This window comes from Dermacentor andersoni, chromosome 1 (assembly GCF_023375885.2).
Source record: "Dermacentor andersoni chromosome 1, qqDerAnde1_hic_scaffold, whole genome shotgun sequence".
In the NCBI taxonomy this organism is placed as follows: domain Eukaryota; kingdom Metazoa; phylum Arthropoda; class Arachnida; order Ixodida; family Ixodidae; genus Dermacentor; species Dermacentor andersoni.
This window is the reverse complement of record NC_092814.1, coordinates 95,726,883-95,750,545: the sequence shown is the minus strand read 5'-3', so window position 1 is coordinate 95,750,545 and position 23,663 is coordinate 95,726,883. Positions and strand designations below refer to the sequence as shown.

The 23,663-nt window shown below is 46.7% G+C and overlaps 1 long non-coding RNA gene across 3 annotated transcripts in view; it reads left to right on the top strand.

The window, feature by feature from the left end:
• The window catches only part of LOC129380537 (uncharacterized), a 73,089-nt gene extending 54,027 nt beyond the window's left edge, over positions 1 to 19,062 (top strand). For all 3 annotated transcript variants that reach the window (XR_011892785.1, XR_011892786.1, XR_011892783.1), the window contains 2 exons: positions 11,761 to 11,994; positions 18,137 to 19,062. This is a non-coding gene — a long non-coding RNA (uncharacterized lncRNA). The remainder of the gene's footprint in view (positions 1 to 11,760; positions 11,995 to 18,136) is intronic.
• The last annotated feature ends 4,601 nt before the right edge of the window (positions 19,063 to 23,663 follow it).

Genomic DNA, 23,663 nt, shown 5'->3' with positions numbered 1-23,663 from the left:
ACCTGACTGCACGAGAGAAGTGTGTCGAGCCTCCGCCCAACAGCCGTTTTTAAACACTCGGTCCTCCGGCGATACAAGGCAGCGAATGATCGTTTCGTCATCGCAAAACTAGCCGCCTCCCGCGAGCGAAGGTCTGGAGCCGACGACAGAGGGGCGTCGTTCCGCAGTATCGTTTACGCCCACACACACGCAAACACACAGGTGCGAAGGACTGGAGCCGACGACAGAGGGGCGCCGTTCCGGGAAGCTCGGAGACAGTCTGGGTAGCTCGTTGACCCGCTGCGGCTTGCTCATGCGTAGCAAAATCAGGTTCGCGCCGGGGACCTCGGGCACAATAGTTCGTCCGTCGAACCCGTTTCGTCACAACGGCGATGGGGCTGGTGGATGGAGGCGGTTTTCAGCACAAAGCCCGCTTCTTCGAACGCAGTCTAGCTGCAGCGACGGAGAGTGGGGGATGCGCGCCTTGTCCCCCAGTCGTAATTGGGTGGCAATTTTTCCTTGCAGCTCGCCATTCTTAACAGCGCCTCCATGGCCCGAAAAATCTCGACTGTCTAGCGCTGACAACCGCTAGGCAGGAAGAGAACGGCAGGTGGTCAGGGGGTGGGGTTGATGTCTTGGCTTGCAGCGACCACTTGTGTATTGATGTCACCGCCCCAAAACATCCAACAAGGACAGGCAACTGCAAAATGAACCCCACAACACGGCTCTGCGCCGAGATGACGTGCATTGGCTCTCACTTTAGACTCGCTAGGCTTCAAAAAAAAAAAAAAAAAAAACAGAAGTGCAGAAACAAAACATGCTGCATTTCGCTATGCCAATTTCTGAAGCAAATTCCTGCTGACAAATTCAGCAATCATGGAGGGAATCCTGCTAAATGAGAGGGGATCTTCTTCGCTTAATAAAATTAGCACTAGTAACCCTAAAATTTAGGCGGGACCCTCAAACGCAGAATTCAAATTAGCCTGCTCAATCCATCCGCATTGCTATGCAACTTTCCCTTCTTATATCTAACGGAGAAGTTGTACTCTTGGAGAGTGAGGCTCCATCGGAGCAAGCGGCCATTTTTGTGTGACATTTGATTGAGCCACGTCAGAGGACAGTGGTCGGTCTCGAAGATGAACTTCGCTCCGTACAAGTAACACGACAACTTCTGTGCGGCCCAAACTAAACAAGCACATTCCTTCTCTGAAGCGCTGTAGGCTTCCTCTCTTACATTTAGTTTACGGCTGGCATAGAGGATAGGATGCTCCTCGTTATCGTCGCCGACCTGACTAAGTACCACGCCCATACCTCTGTCGCTTGCGTAGCATTGAACTATGAATTCCTTTGTGTAGTCTGGCGCGCGAAGCACAGGGCGAGAAACCAATAGCGTTTTCAAACTTTGGAAAGCGTTCTCCTTGTCCTTATCCCAGTGTACGTTACTCGGTGCTCCCTTTCGGAGGGCGTCTGTTAATGGACTTGCCATTTGCGAGTAATTCGGAATGTACCGTTGATAGTACCCCACAAGTCCCAAAAATGAACGAAGGTCCGTTTTTGTGCGCGGCTGAGAAAATCCTCCAATCGTAGCTATTTTCAGCTCCGCCGGCCGTCTCATGCCCTGACCGACAACATGGCCCAGATAAGTAACCTGCGAACAACCAAACCTACACTTTTCCGCTTTCATCGTCAAGCCGGCTTCCCTCAACCGTGAGAACACCTGTTTGAGGTGCGATACGTGTTGTTCCCAGCTGTCCGAAAAAATTGCCACATCATCAAGATAGGGCAAGGCGAACTCCTGCAAGTCTTTTAGGACAATATCCATTAACTTAGAGAAGCTAAACGGCGCGTTCTTCAGCCCGAAGCTGAGTGCGAGAGGGCGAAAAGTGCCTACAGGCGAGATGAATGCGGCATAGCGGCTGGCACTTTCTGAAAGGGGAACTTGCCAGTACCCCCGCACGAGATCTATAGTTTAAACGTATTTAGCAGCGGTAACTCTTTCAATTCGTTCCTCAATGTTGGATATCGGGTACAGCTGATCCCTAGTGATGGCATTTAACTTCCTGTAGTCAACACACGAACGAGGGTCCTTGTTAGCAGTATTAGCGGTGACGTGTAGTCACTCTCAGCGGGCTCAATAACTCCCAACTCTAGCATGCGCTGTATCTCTGCCTCCATAATCTCTCTCTGTCTTGGAGACACCCTGTAAGGCTTTGATCTTACTGGTTCGGTTGATGTCAGCTCAATTTCATGCGTTATCAGTTCGGTTCTACCCGGCCGATCGCTGAATCTGTCGAGATATTCCCCTAACACCTCTTTTAGCTCATCTAGCTGCTCGGGTCTTAGAGCGTGCGAGCTTACCGAGTGCTCGACTACTTCTTCTAGACCGATTTCAGAGTTGGAGGTCGCCCTATACTCCTTAAACTTGGTACTAATGCCATCCGGCTCTTTGATGGTATAGTTAACGACTCCGCTCCGCTCTACATACGGCTTCATCAAATTACAGTGATATATCCTCACTTCCTTCCTGCGACCGGGCATTCTCAAAGCATAGTTAGTGTCTGAAAGTTTGTGCAACACTTTAACGGGCCCGTCCCAGTGAACTTCAAGCTTGTTCTTTCTTGAAGGTTTGAGGATCATTACCTGGTCTCCGGCGTTAAACGTACGAAGCCTCGCATTCTTGTCGTAATAGAATTTGGCGTTCTTTTGAGCTACTCCCATGTTCTTTCCGACTAGTTCTTGGGTTGCGCTTAGCCGTTCCAGTAAATTTAGCACGTATTCAACCACTGTTGGACTCTCACCTCTTTCCTCCCACATCTCTCTTAACATTCTCAGTGGAGAACGGAGTGTCCTCCCATACACTAGTTCTGCTGGTGAGAACCCTGTCGCTTCATGTGGAACCGTTCGCAAAGCAAACAAAGTTGCCGGCAGACAGTTCTCCCAGTCCTCCTTATGCTCGTAACAGAGCGCACGCAAAACTCGCTTAAGCACCAAATGCCACCTCTCTACACTGTTTGACTGAGGGTGATAGACAGAACTGTGTATTAACTTTACCCCGCACTTTTGCAAGAATGTGGAAGTCAGTGCGCTCGTGAATACTGACCCTTGATCTGCCTGAATTTCGGCTGGAAACCCAACTCGTGCAAACACTGTTAAAAGCGCGTCTACTACTTCGGTGGAACTGAGCTCTTTCAAAGGGATTGCTTCTGGAAACTTGGTAGCCGGACACAGCATGGTAAACAAGTACCTGTAGCCCGATTTTGTTTTTGGAAGAGGCCCTACCGTGTCTATTACAAGTCGTCTGAAAGGCTCTGTTATTAAGGGCACTACCTTCAGTGGAGCTTTCCATGTCTCTCCTGGTTTACCAGAACGCTGGCAGGCGTCGCATGATCTTACAAAGTTTTCTACGTCTTTGAAACAGCCAGGCCAGTAGTATTCCATAAGCAATCTTTCCTTTGATTTGTTTATGCCTAGGTGGCCGGACCACCCATTTCCATGACAGAGACTCAAAAGGTCCTCCCTATACTTAGTAGGTACGACTAACTGATCTAAAATCCTACCCTTTCGATCTCTGTAGTACCGATACAACAAACCTCCTCTCTCATGTATCGTCACATTGCGCCTAGCAATGCCTTCTTTAGCTGTGTCATGTAATTTAGCTAAGCTCTGATCATTCTTTTGCTCAGCTGCCAGTGACTCTTTATCCACACGTAAGAGCTGATCAAAGTTCTTTGAGGCCGGTGATAATAACGACCCTGTCTCGCTTGTGAGTGCGTCAGCTTGCTCTTCCTGCAGGCTAGAACTTTGACACTCAAGTGCTACGCTCTCATTGAGCTGGTCAGCTGGCAGGCTCTCCTCAACTGTTCTTTTGTCCCTCGGGCCTAGCTCGGATTCGGGTATTGAAGTTATCCCCTTTTCTGCTTCCGCTGGAGGAGCGTGTGCATTTTCCACCGAAAGCGCCGCGATCTTACGAGCTTGGCCTCGGGTCAATGCTTGTACTATGCCCTCTCCCAGTTTGAGCCCTTTGTCACACAGTAACTGATTCGAACGATTCGAAAAGATGTAAGGATACTGCAGTGACAAAAATTTGGAAACTGCAGCCTCAGTCTCTAGCTCCCCGAATGGTCCATTGATTTTGACTTTGGCCATGGGCAGACACACGCTGTGTTCTTCTACAACCTGTTTTATCCATGCTACTTCTCCGGTGAAGTCATCTACCGTCACGTAAGACGGATGGACAATGTCCATCGTGGCGGCACTGTCTCTTAGCACTCGGCATGGTTTTCCATTAACTTGCAGGTCGTGAAGATATGGACTTAAAAGTTCCATATTCTCATCCTTTTCCTCCACGTAGGAGAAAGCTACGCTAGACTTCTCGCAGTTTACAGCTATATGTCCCAGTTTGTGGCATTTGTAACAGCGCATTGGTCTAAAAGATTCGAATTTTCTTTTCTGTTCTTTTTGTGCGGTTTCTCCGTTAAGTTTCTCCTCGCTCTTTTCTGCGGGCTTTTCCTCCACGTCTACAGGCTCCGATCGTCTAGTCTGCGAACCATTTTTGAACGGAAATGGTTTCCGCGGTCCATTTCAACCGTCCCAATTTCCGCCCTCGACGTTCAACTTTCTACGGGTTGCGTACTCTTCGGCTAATTCAGCCGCCCTTTCCACAGTGTTTACATTCCCTCTGTCTTGCACCCACAGTTTCACAGCTTGGGAGATGGTTTTGTAAAACTGCTCTAGACACATGCATTCAATGATCATGTCTCTGCTGTCGTACGCTTCCGCGCTTTTAAGCCACTCGACTAGGTTGGCCTTTAAGCTATATGCAAACTCCGGATATCCCTCGCTATCTTTCTTGCCTGTGCTCCTAAACCTTTGCCGAAAAGCTTCGGCTGAAAGGCGGTATTTCTTCAGGAGACTCGCCTTAACTTTTGCATAATCATATGCATCCTGTGCACTCAATCTGGCGGTTACTTCCGCCGCCTCACACGGCAACATAGACAGCAACCGCTGTGGCCATGTATTCGGGCCGAAGTTCATCTTCTCGCAAGTCCTTTCAAAATTGCTTAGGAACAAGCCTATGTCGGTCCCGACCTCGAATGGCTTTAATAGCCTGTCCATGCGGTACGATTCTGCCTCACTTGATCGTCCCAGAGCGCCTTCACTTCCTTGAGACAACTCCAAACGTTTGCTTTCAAGTTCAAGTTGCATTTTTGTTAACTCGCGATCTTTATCGCGTTCCTCTCTCTCCCTGTTCCGTTCTTCTCTTTCCCGTTCTTCTCTTTCTCTTTCCCGTTCTTCTCTTTCTCTTTCTTCTCTTTCTCTTTCCCGTTCTTCTCTTTCTCTTTCCCGTTCTGCTCTTTCTCTTTCCCGTTTCTCTCTCTTTTTGAGAAGTTCCAATCCCATTTCAATATCTTCCTCACTGGCCTGTTCGGAAATGATATGCAATAATTCTGATCTTAGCATTTCCTCGCGTACATCTAGGCCCAGTTCCTCACCAACAATCAACAACTCGTCTCTCAGCAGTGTCCTTAACCCCATGACTGCTGCTTTACTGCCTTGATTCTGCTCTCTAAATCTAGCTAGGAAAACACAACCTAGCTAACACACAACAATCTAGCTTCCCTACAGTTCTAAACAGAACAACCACAAAATGAAGCCTAGAGAGTCAAAGCAAGAATCAAGCACTCACCGCAGATACAGCACCATGTCGCAAAGTCCATCTCACCGCTGTCAGCCAGTTGTCATGATTGGGGGCTCAATCCCATCGCTCGAGATCCGTTGCCAAGATTGGAGTCCGGCATGAATTCGAAGGTAGCTGGCCCATGCCGTCGTCCAACTTAAACACGCTGAGGACGTTGATGAAGGGAAGAACTGCTTCTCATCGAGAACGAGGAAAATGGGTTTATTTACAGAATTTAAATCAGTCTAATATGACTGCTTAAGAAAAAGAGTGTCAGTCCAACATGACTGCTCAAGAGAAAAGTGTGTCAGTCCAACCTGACTGCACGAGAGAAGTGTGTCGAGCCTCCGCCCAACAGCCGTTTTTAAACACTCGGTCCTCCGGCGATACAAGGCAGCGAATGATCGTTTCGTCATCGCAAAACTAGCCGCCTCCCGCGAGCGAAGGTCTGGAGCCGACGACAGAGGGGCGTCGTTCCGCAGTATCGTTTACGCCCACACACACGCAAACACACAGGTGCGAAGGACTGGAGCCGACGACAGAGGGGAGTCGTTCCGGGAAGCTCGGAGACAGTCTGGGTAGCTCGTTGTCCCGCTGCGGCTTGCTCATGCGTAGCAAAATCAGGTTCGCGCCGGGGACCTCGGGCACAATAGTTCGTCCGTCGAACCCGTTTCGTCACAACGGCGATGGGGCTGGTGGATGGAGGCGGTTTTCAGCACAAAGCCCGCTTCTTCGAACGCAGTCTAGCTGCAACGACGGAGAGTGGGGGATGCGCGCCTTGTCCCCCAGTCGTAATTGGGTGGCAATTTTTCCTTGCAGCTCGCCATTCTTAACAGCAGTTTGTCGTGTGCGTATCATGGCTACGCACGCTTATATCGTCTTCCGTTTCTCTACCACGGGTGCGCTTTAAAACCACGGCGCTGCAGTTTTTGCTTTCCTTTCCTTCCTTCTTCTCCGCCCTTAAACTGGCTCTCTTAACTACTGCACGCAGAGACAAAGCAACAGCGCGCGCATGCGATCCCATAGATGAGATGAATATATATATATATATATATATATATATATATATATATAGAAAACTATCAGTCATAGCTCTCGTAGTATAGCCCTCTGGGCCGTTTCCTTTTTTTTCTTTCGAAAGTAGTCCTATTAGGGTTATTATAATTACACGAAGGTATTTCGCCCTCGTCAGCAGCAGTCCTTGAGATTGTTATTCTGGCGGCTAGCTTCCCACGCTATGCGTGCCGCCATCGCACCTGGTTAAGCTTCTCCTTGACGCTAGAGTTATACTATGTCCGCGCAACCTTGAGCGATCGGAAAGCGCGTTTCCCCCTCTTGGCCGGCGGGGACGGGAGGCTTTGTTCCGGCCGCAAAGCTCTCCACGTCTCAGTAAGGTGCCTGGTGGTGGTCTCGTACGGACGATGCCCTCTCGGTGAGCGCAAATTTCCCCTCATCTTTTAAGAGGTTCAATACTTACAAGCATTTGTCTCGCAAACCATATTTGTTTCAAGGATATTTTCCACGTCTCAATAATTTCTCTCGTCGTATTCGAGTTCTGATTGCCGTGTTATAGTTTGTTAACGAAGCTTTCCCTCAAGTCTAAATATCTAATGGCAGTTTTCCTAGTCTCTAAAGCCGCTCGAGTTCGCTCTTCTCCTCGCGCAGACATTTTTCCAAAAAAGTATGCCTTCCAACCACTCGCAAAAACCAAAAACCGACTATCGCGGACAACATGAGTCCCTTTCCACGTAAGTGTGAGGCTCGTAGCAGGAGATGTGGCGCTTGAAAGTAGCCTGAGGCCTGACGAACCAACCGACTGAGCTATCTTTCCGGGCAACATCGAAGGGTCACGAGTTCAAATCACCTGTTATGTGCCTTTTTTTTCGCCCCTTTTTCTTTCTTTTCTTTTCTTTCTTTTAATGCCTTTTCCTTTATTTTATCACGGTACGGGAACCCTCCTAAAATAACAAAAAAGAAAGATATATATCTTCAAATATGTATGGCCTCACATGTGCAGGTCATAAACACCAGGTTCTCTGACCGAGTGCCATCCGTGCGGTATAACCGAACTCAGATTGGTCCACCTTGACTGATCAAATAGGGCACCACTGTATATTAAATGAGGCGTACAACTCCTGCGGGACCCGCCGTGGTTACTCAGTGGCTATGGTGTTAGACTGCTGAGCACGAGGTCGCGGGATCGGATCCCGGCCACGGCGGCCGCATTTCAATGGGGGCGAAATGCGAAAACACCCGTGTACTTAGATTTAGGTGCACGTTAAAGAACCCCAGGTGGTCGAAATTTCCGGAGTCCTCCACTACGGCGTGCCTCATAATCAGAAAGTGGTTTTGTCACGTAAAATCCCACAATTTATTTTTAAATTTAACTCCTGCGGGGACGGTACAGTATCCGCCTCCCGTGCAAGAGGACCGTGATTCAAATCCCGGGCCGCACAATTCTCCACCGGAAAATACCAGAAAAAAAACAACAGCCGTGTGTTGAGAAAATTGCACAAACAGGCCTGGAGTGCGGCCTGATCCCGGTGACCAGAACCGGTAACACACTCTCTCACCAGAGCAGGATTGGCCTCCCTGGTGCAGTACTTGGCCACAACCTCCTATATGAACACAACAATCAAACCCCGGCCCTCAGTCCCCAGCAGCTGCGAAGCAACTGACCACGGCGGCGGTCAGACCTGCGACGCTGCAGAGGGTGCTAAGAATGCCTGGCTCCGGACAGGCCGCCATTGGAATATGAACCTGGCAACGTTTAACGCTAGAACGTTATCTAGTGAGGCGAGTCTAGCAGTGCTATTGGAGGAATTAGAGGGCAGTAAATGGGATATAATAGGGCTCAGTGAAGTTAGGAGGCCAAAAGAAGCATATACAGTGCTAAAAAGCGGGCACGTCTTGTGCTACCGGGGCTTAGCAGAGAGACGAGAACTAGGAGTCGGATTCCTGATTAATAAGAACATAGCTGGTAACATACAGGAATTCTATAGCATTAACGAGAGGGTGGCATGTCTTGTTGTGAAACTTAATAAGAGGTACAAAATGAAGGTTGTACAGGTCTACGCCCCTACATCTAGTCATGATGACCAGGAAGTCGAAAGCTTCTATGAAGACGTGGAATCGGCGATGGGTAAAGTCAAAACAAAATACAGTATACTGATGGGCGATTTCAATGCCAGGGTAGGCAAGAAGCAGGCCGGAGACAAGTCAGTGGGGGAATATGGCATAGGCTCTAGGAATAGCAGAGGAGAGTTATTAGTAGAGTTTGCAGAACAGAATAATATGCGGATAATGAATACCTTTTTCCGCAAGCGGGTTAGCCGAAAGTGGACGTGGAGGAGCCCGAATGGTGAGACTAGAAATGAAATCGACTTTATACTCTGCGCGAACTCTGGCATCATACAAGATGTAGACGTGCTCGGCAAGGTGCGCTGCAGTGACCATAGGATGGTAAGAACTCGAATTAGCCTTGACTTGAGGAGGGAACGGAAGAAACTGGTACATAAGAAAGCAATCAATGAGTTAGCGGTAAGAGGGAAACTAGAGGAATTCCGGATCAAGCTACAGAACAGGTATTCGGCTTTAACCCAGGAAGAGGACCATAGTGTTGAAGCAATGAACGACAATCTTATGGGCGTCATTAAGGAGTGCGCAATAGAAGTCGGTGGTAACGCCGTTAAACAGGAAACCAGTAAGCTATCGCAGGAGACGAAAGATCTGATCAAGAAACGCCAATGTATGAAAGCCTCTAACCCTACAGCTAGAATAGAACTGGCAGAACTTTCTAAGTTAATCAACAAGCGTAAGACAGCGGACATAAGGAACTATAATATGGATAGAATTGAACAGGCTCTCAGGAACGGAGGAAGCCTAAAAGCAGTAAAGAAGAAACTAGGAATAGGCAAGAATCAGATGTGTGCGTTAAGAGACAAAGCCGGCAATATCGTTACTAATATGGATGAGATAGTTCAAGTGGCTGAAGAGTTTTATAGAGATTTATACAGTACCAGTAACACCCACGACGATAAGGTGAGAGAGAATAGTCTAGAGGAACTTGAAATCCCACAAGTAACACTGGAAGAGGTAAAGAACGCCTTGGGAGCTATGCAAAGGGGGAAGGCAGCTGGGGAGGATCAGGTAACAGCAGATTTGTTGAAGGATGGTGGGAACACTGTCCTAGAAAGGTTGGCCGCCCTATATACACAATGCCTCATGACCTCGAACGTACCGGAATCTTGGAAGAACGCTAACATAATCCTAATCCATAAGAAAGGGGACGCCAAAGACTTGAAAAATTATAGACCGATCAGCTTACTGTCCGTTGCCTACAAAGTATTTACTAAGGTAATCGCAAATAGAATCAGGAATACCTTAGACTTCTGTCAACCAAAGGACCAGGCAGGATTCCGTAAAGGCTACTCAACAATAGACCATATTCACACTATCAATCAGGTGATAGAGAAATGTGCGGAATATAACCAACCCTTATATATAGCCTTCATTGATTACGAAAAAGCATTTGATTCAGTCGAAACCTTAGCAGTCATGGAGGCACTACGGAATCAGGGTGTAGATGAGCCATATGTAAAGATACTGGAAGCTATCTATAGCGGTTCCACAGCCACCGTAATCCTCCACAAAGAAAGCAACAAAATCCCAATAAAGAAAGGCGTCAGACAGGGAGATACGATATCTCCAATGCTATTCACAGCGTGTTTACAGGAGGTATTCAGAGACCTGGAGTGGGAAGAATTGGGGATAAAAGTTGATGGAGAATACCTTAGCAACTTGCGATTCGCTGATGATATTGCCTTGCTTAGTAACTCAGGAGACCAATTGCAATGCATGCTCACTGACCTGGAGAGGCAAAGCAGAAGGGTGGGTCTGAAAATTAATCTACAGAAAACTAAAGTAATGTTTAACAGTCTCGGAAGAGAACAGCAGTTTACGATAGGTAGCGAGGCACTGGAAGTGATAAGGGAATACATCTACTTAGGGCAGGTAGTGACCACGGATCCGGATCATGAGACTGAAATAACCAGAAGAATAAGAATGGGCTGGGGTGCGTTTGGCAGGCATTCTCAAATCATGAACAGCAGGTTGCCACTATCCCTCAAGAGGAAAGTGTATAACAGCTGTGTCTTACCAGTACTCACCTACGGGGCAGAAACCTGGAGGCTTACGAAAAGGGTTCTGCTGAAATTGAGGACGACGCAACGAGCCATGGAAAGAAGAATGATAGGTGTAACGTTAAGGGATAAGAAAAGAGCAGATTGGGTGAGGGAACAAACGCGGGTAAATGACATCTTAGTTGAAATCAAGAAAAAGAAATGGGCATGGGCCGGACATTTAATGAGGAGGGAAGATAACCGATGGTCATTAAGGGTTACGGACTGGATTCCAAGGGAAGGAAAGCGTAGTAGGGGGCGCAGAAAGTTAGGTGGGCGGATGACATTAAGACGTTTGCAGGGACAACATGGCCACAATTAGTACATGACCGGGGTAGTTGGAGAAGTATGGGAGAGGCCTTTGCCCTGCAGTGGGCGTAACTAGGCTGATGATGATATATATATATATATATATATATATATATATATATATATACATTACTGGGTAGTCTACTTTACTGGAAAATATATTTTCGTTGGGTTTAACCGATGCGATGATGCTATTCGCTATTCGTTTTTTTCAGCATCACGGACACCAAATGATCGAGCATTAGTATACTAGTTTGTTCGCTTATTAACCACGATTGGTTATATAACTTTATTAGTAAAGGATTTAACGCCAGCATTGCAATTCTAGTATCGTATTAAGGAGGACACAGCAGGAGGCAAAAGCAGTTTACGCGATGTTAAAGAACTGCCCGCACGCTTGCAACGCATTTCACCGGTATACTGCGCTGCGCTCAGCCAATCAGCGCATCCGCGCGTTGGTTGTCTCAGAGCACTGTTGCGCGTATATGTATATATATTGTAACGAAGCGACAAGAGGCCGTTCCTCCGAACGCGTGGTTTACTCGTTCACTTAGTTCATACTCTTCGTATTCGCTCTCTCATTTTCGCGCTGCCCTGCGCCTTTTATCTTTACAGTCGGCCACGCTGCAAGTTTCCGGCGCGACTTCATGACCACTCTGCATGATGGCCGAAGGTGGCTCTGGCGGACGGCATTGGCTGTTTCGGGGTGGTCGCAGGTCTATCCCGTCGCAGTTGGGAAAGCGCGTCAGAAAATCATGGACTATAGCCACCATACCTGCTGGACACAACAGCGGCCTGCCACACTGACGCGCGCCGTGCCAACAGCGAATCCGTCTGCTCGACCGTCGGGTGCGTCTTCGCTGCGTTGACGCTGCGAAGACGCCTGACAGATAAAAATTTAGCATAGAACGCTTTAATTGGAAAAAGAGAAGCAGAAGAAAATGTCCCTAATAACCTGTTAGAGAGTTTTAGTATAGCGTAAAATCCTTGCGTTAGCGTTAGCGTGCGACGCAACGCTAACGCAAAGAAAGACTGCACTGCGCGGCACAAGGTAGTGTTTTAGAATAGCGGAACGGAGAAAAGCGTTAACGTTAACGCAAACAAATACAGCGCCATCTAGATGTAAAAACCTAAGTACTGGAAAGCCAAATCCACACGAAATGTCGAGCTTATCCAATGCCGAATCCGCAAGTGTGTCCCTAAGTCAAGCTTATCGAAAGCCACAGTCGCTGCGTTAATTACGCATGTAGATGTTTGGTTTGAGCGTTGTTTTGTCGAGAGTCGCGAAACACACCGATTAATCTTGGCATGCCGCGATCGAGTGTTCTGTGGGACCCATATTACGTGAACTTTTTAAGTTGGGATGACATAGACGCCCTCATGCTTCGGGAATGAGAGCGACCGCGCAGGTTATACGTGTCCTCAAGATCCACTCAACGTCGAAGCTATACCGGAGGGGACGTTTCGCCGGCAATTTCGCTTCCAGAAAGCGGATTTCCCACTTCTTTCCAATTTTTTGCAACGGACGCCCACCTTGACGTCCATCCGAATGGGTTCAAGGCGAAAACCTCCCTCACGAGGTTCATATCGTCGTCGTTGGTAAAACGCACACGCATTGTGACCACAGCACCGACCACACTACTGTGTGTTGCCACGGAAAACATGACATGCATCGGCTTCACATGCGGCTTTACACCAAGCGAACGAGCGAAATACACTTGGGCGCCATCTCGAGGCGGATACAGCAAACCCCACGGAGGAAGGAAACTAAGGAGAGGCCCTAACCCCTCCGCGCGCTAGGAGAAAAGTGTGGCGGAAATGACGTAGTAGGTTCTCATTTTTTTGCTGCTTTTTTATTTATTTTTTTGTTGTATGGCCACGCCTATTGGGCCACAATGGCGGCGTTGTTATGGTTTTGAGCGCTCACACGTGTTGCTCTAGTAGGTTTCGGGCCGTGGCAAAGGCGCTGAGTGGGCGGATTTGCGTTAGTCACCGTGTCTTGTTGCGCTGTGTTACCTGCACCGTGCTCTGCCAGATGTTGCGCGAGCGCGCGCGCTCCGCGCGCGACACCACGCGCAGCGCGGCGTGGTTTCGCGAAAGATGTAAACATGAGAGGAGGGTGGCCCAAAAGGCGGAGCATCGCCATGAGCAACGCCAAATTCCGGCTTCACTTTTGCTTCACAAAGAGTGACGTCAGGGCCTCTCCTTAGTTTCCTTCCTCCGTGAGCAAACCCTCTAGTTAAGCCTACTGCCCGGCTAATCGAGGACGTATATCGCAAACAACGCCCATTTGTCACCTGTGCGCCGCTGCCGAAGCATCATCACACAAATCTAAGGCGAACACGAGCATTAGTGGGGAAGGATAGAGCCTAGCAGTGCAGGTAGACGACTCGATAGATCCGAAGCGGGCTGCTCTCACTTCGACTGGCGCTGCCATCTTGCCGTACGTAAGGCTCCCCTTGCGTGCGTTAGCGTTCAACGCTAAATCCTGAAAAGACTTTTAGCGTGTCCGGTATTCGGGCAAGCGCGGGCGGTTTTCCGGTTTAGCGGGGGCGTCAACGTGAGCGGCCAGATTGGTGGCGCCAGCTGGTGGCGCAAAGCTCAACCACACAAACACAGAGCTAATTACTATATTCTGCTTAGCTGCTGGCGTAAATTTTCGACAGTGGCGTAATCGTGTTCACAATTACGCCGCTGCCAAAAATTTGCACGAGTGGCGAAGCAGGATATGGTGAGTTACTGCAGTTTTAGCTATGCGTTTGTCTGGTTGAGCTCTACAACACCAGGCGGCTTCACCGCTCACGTTTACGCCCCAACCATCCGGTAATCCGCCCAAACCGCTCCCGTTTACCGGAATAGCGTACAAGCTAAAAGTCTCTAAATAGCGTACGTACGTAAGAGCTCCAGCAGCGTTTACGTATAGCGCAGTGTAGTGCACGCAACGCTAACGCTAACTCTTTGCGTTTGCTGCTTTACGCTATACTAAAACTCTCTGTTTTATGGCAGCAGGACCCGATGAAATCCCCCAAAACTGTAGGACGCTTAAGCTTAGCCTTTAAGAGTGGAACGTGATAGCATTCAAAAATCCTTGGCTTTCTGATAGAAACGCGGCCTCTTGCGTGGGCCGATCTCCTGTTATTGTTTCGCGCTTTTAATATTTCAGTCTGAGAAGGTCCAACATAAAAGGTATGCGCTGTCGGTGTTTTTTTTTTTTTTTCATGACATTCGTTTGTAAGCTGTCATTCTCAAAATTTCGAGGAATAATTCTGTCAAGAATGTAAGGCAACGCGTGAGCAACTTTTGTGATAGAAGAGGCGTTGGGTATGCGTGGTTCGGAAGACGGTCGACGCTGGACACCGGACGCGGGACGTCGACGGCGGATTTTCTGCGAAATGAGGCCCTTAATACTATCGCGTTAATACAGCTAAACAAAAACCTCGGTCCTAAGTGCGTGGCACTGCTGACTAATGCCATAGAGCAAGCGGTGAGAACGAAGAAAATTCCGGTTTGATAGCGTGAAAGCAAGATGAACCTCATCTACAAAGACAAAGGTGATAAGGATAAGACGAGCTCATACAGGCCAGTTACAGTAACGTCGGTGATATACAGTATATAATGGCAATGCAAGCCATAAAATTGGAACTGTCGAAGTGGGTGGAGAAAAATGACGTACTGGAGGAACTGCAGAATGGGTTCAGGGCAGGCAGACGTTTAGAGGATAGGTTTGTACTAACTTAGTGCATATAGATTTCAGTACCTCAGAATAGTCCTTTATCAATAGAATTTCTAGATATTAAAGGAGCCTATGACAACGTAGACAGGGAAATTGTTATGGGATATTCTTAAGCACAAAAGCAGAGAGGACGATTTCGTGGAGCTGCTGAGGGAGATGCATGCAGGGTGTTCCATCGAATGTTTTCAAATTAAAAAAAAAAAAAAACTGCCTGCGGCAGACAGCACAATTCTAGTCCATGAGCTGGTCTACTCGAACAGACGGACATTATTTTCGCAAAAAAAAAAAATGAAATGAATAATCGACTAACAAAAATTCACTAATCAGTTTTAACTAATTACCTTATGACACATATTGCAGTTTGCAAGTTCTAACGGGTGAGACTGCAAGATATGTCCACTTGAAGAGAATTTTGTGGATGACACCACTTAGGAGATATGCACTGTCAAACTTGCAGTAAAAATGCATTGTTCTACTTGCTTTCTTTTAAAAAAAAAAAAAAAACGTCGTTTTATGCATTGAAGCACAATATTAACTGGAATACCAATGGATTTCTCCGCAAAGTTTGGGAATTAATGTTGCGAAACAAACTTTCATTCTAAAGCACGCGCACCACTTCATCGCCCGCTGAGAGAGAGAGATTGTTGAGACGCCATTGCGTTCTTCAGTCGTCAGACCTTTCCCTCCGCCTCCCCACTCGAGAAAGTTTCGGTTCAGGACCTGTAAGGACTTTCCATCCACACGTTGTTTAGCCACCCTAACGTTGTCGTTGTTGGGATGCCATGGTGTCTCGTAAAGTACCCAGTCACTGACTTGAAGGTCAGGCAGAAAAATTTTCTATATCTTACTGTGGTGGGCGAACGAGTTCTTAAGCGCAGTTTTCTTTGCGTCCTCAACAGTTTCACTTCGCCGCTTCAATATGGCCAGGTAAGATAGAATTCCGTGCATCAGGTAGGAATTAAGCTGCGTAACCACACTGTAAAAATATGTGTAAAAAAACAAAGCAAAAAAACGGAAGATGTATATTTTTACTACGGACAATTTCTTTCAATTGAAAGAGATTATTTTATTTTCAAACCGAATTTTTATGCTTATGGGCAGAGACAGAATTTTTCTTGATTTTAACAGACTTGTTCCTCATACAGTAAATTGAGAAACTTTGCATCAGTACTGTGAGCGAAATGAGATTTGTCTCTTTACTATCCTCAATTAGCATTTGTGTGCAACTTTACCAGCCACGCTAGTATACGCAGACAGATCTCGTATGTACGAGCCAATTGGTCTGTTTCTGTATAATGTACAGCTGCAATCTGGACGAGTCATACGCCACTAAGATCATGGCTAGATGAACTCGTAGAGAGGATGCTTGGTTGTGTCGCGTAGTGTCGAGTGCCTCGGCGCCAGGTCTCGGGCTGTGGTCACACCTCGTATGGACGTCAGACTCTGGAGTTTTGCAAGACGCCTAGCGCCACCTGCCGTTGCGAAGAGGCAGTAATTGAGTAGTGCGAAGCCCGACTCCCTTGCTAAGTTGCCTATGCAGCTAGCGACTGCGAAACAACGATTTAACTAGATTTTGGTCCATATTGCGAGTGTTTTGCGCATTTGACACCCAGACAAGGAGCTATGAATTTCTACGCTAGTCGGACGCGCCGCTGAACTGCCATAAAGCGCTTGCTGGCAGTCTGATGGCCGAAACGACGGCAACCGCGATAGCTCCGCGCGCTACGAAGAAACGCCGCAATCCACGCTACTGTTGTGTAGCAAATTGCCATAAACGTGAAGGTCGCAATAATAACGTTCAGTTTTACCGATTTCCATCGCGATCGTATGAAGAGGAAAGGCGAGAGCGCTGGATACGGGCCGTTCAACCTGTTGTGTAATCGGATTACTTGCATTCCCCACAACACAGCGGCTCGCATGAGAAAGTGCGACAATTTTGTTCTGTAATTGTGTTGCGTGGCTCTGACGGAGGACCGTGGTAACCAAGCGAAAACTCAAGAATCTGCAGTCGCCACTTCGTTGGTAACAGAAAAAACAACGTTGCGAACCATCCTGCTTATGTGCCATCGATCTCCACCTTTTAACAGACGTCCGTCCCCGCTTGACTCAACAAGTGGAACGGAGAGATTTGGCAGGTCAGCTTAACCAAACATTTTGGTTCGTTTATGAATTCAAAATCCTGTTCTAGAGCATCTTTGTATCGCGAGCTCATTTCTACTTTCGGTATTTTGTATGTCCTGCGCCGATACAACAAGCACGCTTCGCAACGTGCTCAGCCTGCTCGACTGCGTTTTTCAGATGTGAGCAATAAGGTTGCTATAGGAGCACTGGATGAGTAATTGAGAAGTAACGCACGTGTGTAAAGAAAAAAATGTCGCATTTATTTACATTTATTTGTGCGCGCTTGTTGCTTGAAGCGTCTGCGAAAACTTCAAATTAAGGTACTGAGCGATGCTGAAGCTCCTGAGAGAAAGAAAGGTGCAGCGCGTATGCACTGTAGGAAGCTTACTTACGCTATTCGCTGCCTTGGAAAACGTTTTCTGTTACTACCCTGGAAAAGGCTATGAAAGGATTTACTCTGTAAATAATTGCGAGACAAAACATTATGATAAAATACATAAATATATAGGAGATACTTAAGTCTTGTGTTCAGGACATATTCAATATGAACCAATTTGAAATGCTGCCTATAGACAAACCTGATGCTCTCTGTACTTGCGAGTAGCAGCACGCCGAAATAATACTTGAGACTTTATTTTATATTGTACACGTACTTCGCCCTGCTGAGCTTCCTTTCCGAGGCGTGGATGGGCGGAAGAAGCTTTCCAGGTCCTTGATTTTTAGGAAACCGTGCCTCAACACAAACGAAAGAGAAGGGTCCATTGTGGCCTATGCACGTTCGCTTGCGGACAGCTCTCCTTGCACTACTCAGTTCGCGCCAAGGCTCCGATGGGGGCGCTGGTGACGGGTTTTTCCGCAGCGCCGCCTGGGCAGAGTCTGAGGTCTATATGGCTCACGTAGTGCTTGTCTGTATGTGTATAATCTGTTACAACCGCATCCCATGACTAATTGAAAGCTGTAGTCATTAACGGAGCAAAAGTGGCTCCCTTAATATTCCATTAAGACCCATATAAAAAAGAACTCTTCCAAATTATGGAAAAACGATGAAACAGTTTATTTTGGTAAAATCCCAGAATAGAGAACTAAGAATTAACTGATACTTTTTCTGTCTTATTTTTTCACATAATTTTTTTACAGTACAGTAACTTCGTGAGCAGACCTATCGTACTCATCGACGACGTTCCAGGGCTCCTGTGGTTCATCATTGATCTTGCATTTAAAGGGACCGACAACTGGCCAGAATGTGTTGCGAGACGTTGATGGGAATGAAATGACCATGATTTATAGTAATAGAATCCAGTGCACTGTTCGCGACTTAAGTAGGAATTACAATGAGATTACTGTACGTAAGTCGACTGTTACTAAGTGCAGCATAATTATTGCTTAAAATTTGCAGTTGGTATATTATTAGACACTCGCGCATTATTCTATGCTTCGGAAATCAAAATCACACGCGTGGCTACGGCGGCATGCTGAACTCCGTATCACCTGTAAATGCGTCGTTTCGTTTTCGATCCCATTGGTTTCGTTTTGACCGAAGGAGTTGGACAGGAAACCACATAAACGCAGGAACATCGACTTGATAAACAAAATCATACTTTGTCACAGCTGCAACCACACGTACCCGCCGCGGTTGCTTAGTGGCTATGGGGTTGCGCTGCTAAGCACGAGGTCGCAGAATCGAATCCCGGCCACGGCGGCCGCATTTCGACAGGAGCGAAATGCGCAAACGCCCGTGTTCTTAGATTTAGTTGCGCGTTAAAGAACCCCAGGTGGTCCAAATGTCCGGAATCCCCCACTACGGCGTGCCTCATAATCAGATCGTGGTTTTTGCACGTGAAACCCCGTAATTCTTTTTTTTTCTTTTTTTACGGCCACACGTGTCGTCTTCCTTCCACTAATGCCGGCGCATAATCGTTATCGCGCTCATCTGTTACCGTTTTCAGCATGCTTCCAGTGAACTACATCCTCACTAGAGATCGAAAAATTCTGATAAAAAATTTTCCACGGCGTTTACCGCGTTAGCACTTCATGATTAGACACTCCGACCGGTAAGATTTCCATTGCAATAAAAAAAAAAACTGGTACCATGAAAATTGGTTGTCAGTCCCTTTAAGTCTGGTGACTACGGTTTGATTCGTCCGCTCGTTTATACCGTGGCATTGTGGATGATGAGATGACGTAAACAGTTGGTGTACTTGGAAGAACTCGCTCCCCGACTCTGAGCCGTCGAGCAGGTCCACGACGCCGCCAGGAAACTCAACCTCCCGGTTCCATCGTGGGAGACGCCCACTCCATGAGAGCCCAAAGCTCTCGTGGCCTGCAGGACCTTGAATAAAGTTGATTTCCTTCCTTCCTTGGTTGTGTTTTCGAAACTGCTTAAATTTTGATGCTGCGACCACTGTTATACGATCTTATAGCAACTTCCGCGGTTACCAGCTGCGAAAATGCTTTTTAAACAGGAAATGTAGACGCGGCTCTTTTCACTTCTGTGAGTGAACGCCCATGCACAACGAGTGGTATCAAGTGGATGAATGTTTTTGATGAACTATATCCACAACATTATCCAGTTGTGTCCATTGCAAGGTCTTAGGATTCTTCAGCTGCAAGGAGTGACTCGAGCTATCCGTACTTTTTTGCTTTCCTCTTGCAATTCTGGCATGTATCACAATGTCGAATGTAATTTGCGACGTCGGTTATTTATCTATTTATTTATTTATTTATTTATTAGATAATACCTGTGTCACCTCGAAGGCATTATCACAGGGGGAACAGTTCGAGAAAGATGTATTAAATCGTTCCTAGAAATAAGTAAAGAATGTATATTGCAAAATAACATCAAGATATCAAGGTATGGAGCACACAGTATACGCGAGCATTTTCAAGCGTCACAGAAAATTAAAACAAAATTAAGACAGTAATGCATTGTCACAAACACAGGCGGGAATAAAAATCGTAATTATCAGGTATTGAAACACATTCCTCCAGTAACAAATTCCAGTCTGTCAGAGTTTGTGGGGAAGAAAAAAGATTTGGCAAAACGGTGGGAATTACAGCTGCATTCGCACACCTGCTCCGAGTGGTCGAGTCGAGTCGAGACATAAGTTGGATCCGACAGGTAGTTGCGGCTATCAATGCCTGTTTTATTGTAGAAAATATGGTAGAGAAGAATTTCGTAATTAACGTTTCCCAGCCTAGCAATGCTTTTATTTCAGTGATACTTTCGAAAGGGTTGTAATTATTGGAGACGAAGCGTGCAGCCTGATTTTGAAGTTTTTCTATTACTTGTATCAAATAGCCCTGATATGGGTCCGAAATCATAGAGGCGTAATCGAGGATACATCTGACATGCAAAAAATAAAGTGTTTCTTTAACTTCTTTGGACGCTTATTTGAAATTTCTACGAATAAAAAAAAACATTTTGCTTGCCTTAGATACTGACTGCTGGACGTGCGCGTTCCATTTAAGTTTCGGCGTGAAATAAACACCAAGGTACTTGCACTCTGAGATAATCTTTATTGTTGTGTTTTCAGCTTTGTCTTGTGTTTGAGGTTCGGATTTTTTATTGGAAAAACAGACGTGATTACATGTATTAATATTCAGATTCATTTGCCAGCGTAGACACCAATTTGCTATTTTATCGAGGTCCCTCTGCAAGATTGTTACATCTGATCGTGAATTTTTTTATCTCTCAAGAACACAGTCATCTGCAAATAATTTCAAGGGGGACTGTATGTCATCTACAACGTCATCAATATATATATGAATAATAGTGGCCACAGAACGCTGCCCTGGGGCAATCCTGAAGATACGGTTATGTGTGATGAAGTACACCCGTTAAGAACCACGTACTGTTTACCATTTAGATAGTTACAAATCCAGTTTCGGGTTTTACTATGTATGTTCAAAGACGTTTAACTTAATATTCAGCAAGTGATGAGATACTGTGTCAAACGCTTTTTTAATGTCAAGGAATAGTGCATCTACGCGTTAATTCTTATTAAGGGAGTCACCTATAAAGTGTTGGAATTCAACTAATTGTGTGTTGCATGAGCAACCGTCACGAAAACCATGCTGTGAGGCAGTAAAGAAGTCAATGGATTCAAGGTATTTAAATAATTGACTGTACAATATATTGTCACGAAAAGACAATGTAAGATGTGCCCGGCGTCGGCGAGGCAGACAGTTGTACAAGATGGCGTGCAATAAATTCAAGCCGGCGTCCTCAGCTTCTACTTCTTCAACTCCAGCGCCCGTCTCTTGCTGAGCGCGCGTTCTAGTCCCAACTTCTTTCTCAGCGCTGGCTCGTGACACCTAGCGGCAATACGCTCAAGAACCTTGCAGGATACTGAAGCATATAGGCCTGTAATTTTCCACCAGTCTCTTGCATTAAAGATGGGATTAACAGCCGCGATTTTCCAGTCCTGTGGAACCAACCCAGTCGCGTACGAGATTTGAAATATAATGCAGAGATATTATGCAACAATGCCGTGACATTTCTTTAGAATATAGGATGGAATTCTATCAGAACCCATAGATTTAAAGGTGTCGAATTCCCGCAGAAGACGGTTGTTACGTTTCGCCTACGACGCGCGGTATAGCCGGCGCGGATGCAACGGACGCCGGGGCTTCGTTCAAAGCGGCGGACATTTTGGCCCGTTCAGCGCCGCCGATACGCCTCCCCGCCAAGCGCGTCCAGGCGTGTTTCAGTGCCACGTGTCTTCGTGTGTGCGTGTGTGTGCCCACGCTTGTCAAAGCACGGCAGCCGGGGAGAGGAGCTCCCCAAGTGTGAAGCGAGGAGGTCTGACAGGCGCCAGCTTGGCGATGCGTCACTACACTCGTCTCAACGTGTCTCTCAGTCTGTCCGTACCCGCCGTCACGTGGTCTCGTCACGAGGCCTTCCTTCTTGCCCTCAACTGCGAAAGTATAAGAGCAGCTGCCCCCGGACGCCAAGAGAGAGGCTCCGATTTCATCCGTTGAGTTACGTGCTCTCCCGTCTCTCCACTTCGGTCGACCTGACCGCGCGCTCTTTTGCGATGTTAGAATAAACCAGTTGTTCTGTTACCAGTCGACTCATGCTTTGCCGGGACCTTCGGATGCTTCCAGTGCCCCAGGCCGCCAGGCCAACGCTACCCTTGGGGCTTGCGACCCATTGGCAATAACGGGCGTCAGCACTGAGGTTCCAACAACTCGTGCCAGCGGTGCGATTCTTACACGGTCTATACCATGTACATCGATGCTTATTTCAGGCATGCAATGGCTAGAAGCATAGTTAGGAGAAAGTGATGTGGTGGCATCAGTCACTGGTTCCTTCGAAAACACCGATTTAAAATAAAGGTTAAACAGTTCAACCTTTTCAGCGTTCTTAGCTATAGTATAGTGCCGTTCGATTTTCTGGCGGAAACTAAAATGTCATCGGTTCTACTGGTTTTTATATATTTCCAAATAGCTTTAGGTTTCTCTTTTTTTTTTAGGTCTGTGTTTAATCGGGCAAAAAATAATTGCTTCCCTTTCTTGATTCCCAGTTTCAGCGTCCAGTTTGCATTCTTTAAGTGTTGGCGGTTGAGTGAAGCGTTATTATTACAGCATTTTTTGTACGCGCTTCTAGCTATCCGGATCAGTCTACGGACTTCAAGATTAAACCACAGTTTATTTCTTTTTTTTTTTAGCGCAGGAGTTTTACAGGAACATGTTTGTCTTGTAGTTGTCATTTTTGTTGCGAAGGGTGGACCATAAATGCTCTGCATCACTACTCTCTGACAGACGCCGAAAGGTTGGCAAATATAATACTGATTCTGCCTGGATGGTGTCAAAATTGCCTTTCTCCTATAAGAGTACTCGTCGTGATAATTCCAGCCGTATTGGAACCACTGAAATCTTTAAGTTTGTAATGACCGTGTCGTGGTCACTGAGGCCAGGTTGCGTTGAGACTGGTCACAATGTTGGGGTCGTTACAAAGGACAAGATCTAATGTAGCCTGTTGTCTAGTAGGCCAATAAGTAGTATATAGCAGTATATAAGGCCAATAGTATTGTGGGGACAGGAGTAATAATGTCTTCTTCACGCCGACATGCCAAAAATGTTGATGAGCGTTCTTAAGAATCGTTGGGCACAGTTTATAAGGCGCGTATATCTTTTTTAGTCATTTTTGACGACGACTATGCCGTTTTCTAGCGAGTGCGTCCCTTTGGGATGCTCGTTGTTACATTCCTGAATATCGGTGGGTGACAGAACTTGAACCACTGGAGCTCGAGAGAGTGCATCAGCTTGAAGGTTGCTTATGCCCTTCTGGTGGTTAATGGTCGTCTCGCACATTGACAACTTTAACGACCACCTGAAAAAGACAATCTTGAGGATTATTGACATTCTTCAGCCACTGGAACACAGAATGATCCGCTACAACCATGAACGGCTGCTCTTGAAATAACGATGCCATTTATCGATCCCATCCACGATGGTAAGACATTCTATTTCTGTGATGGCGCCATCAGTGGTTTATACTCACCCTCATAACACCCACCCCCCGCCTCTTTCTCCTGCGCTAGGTACTGCAAAATTAATGTCTTAATTAATCAAATTCTCAAATGTTAAAGTTAGATGAAAAGTGGCAATGAGAAAATTGTAGAGCAACATGAAAATTCCATACAGCTTTCTGTTGCTCAAT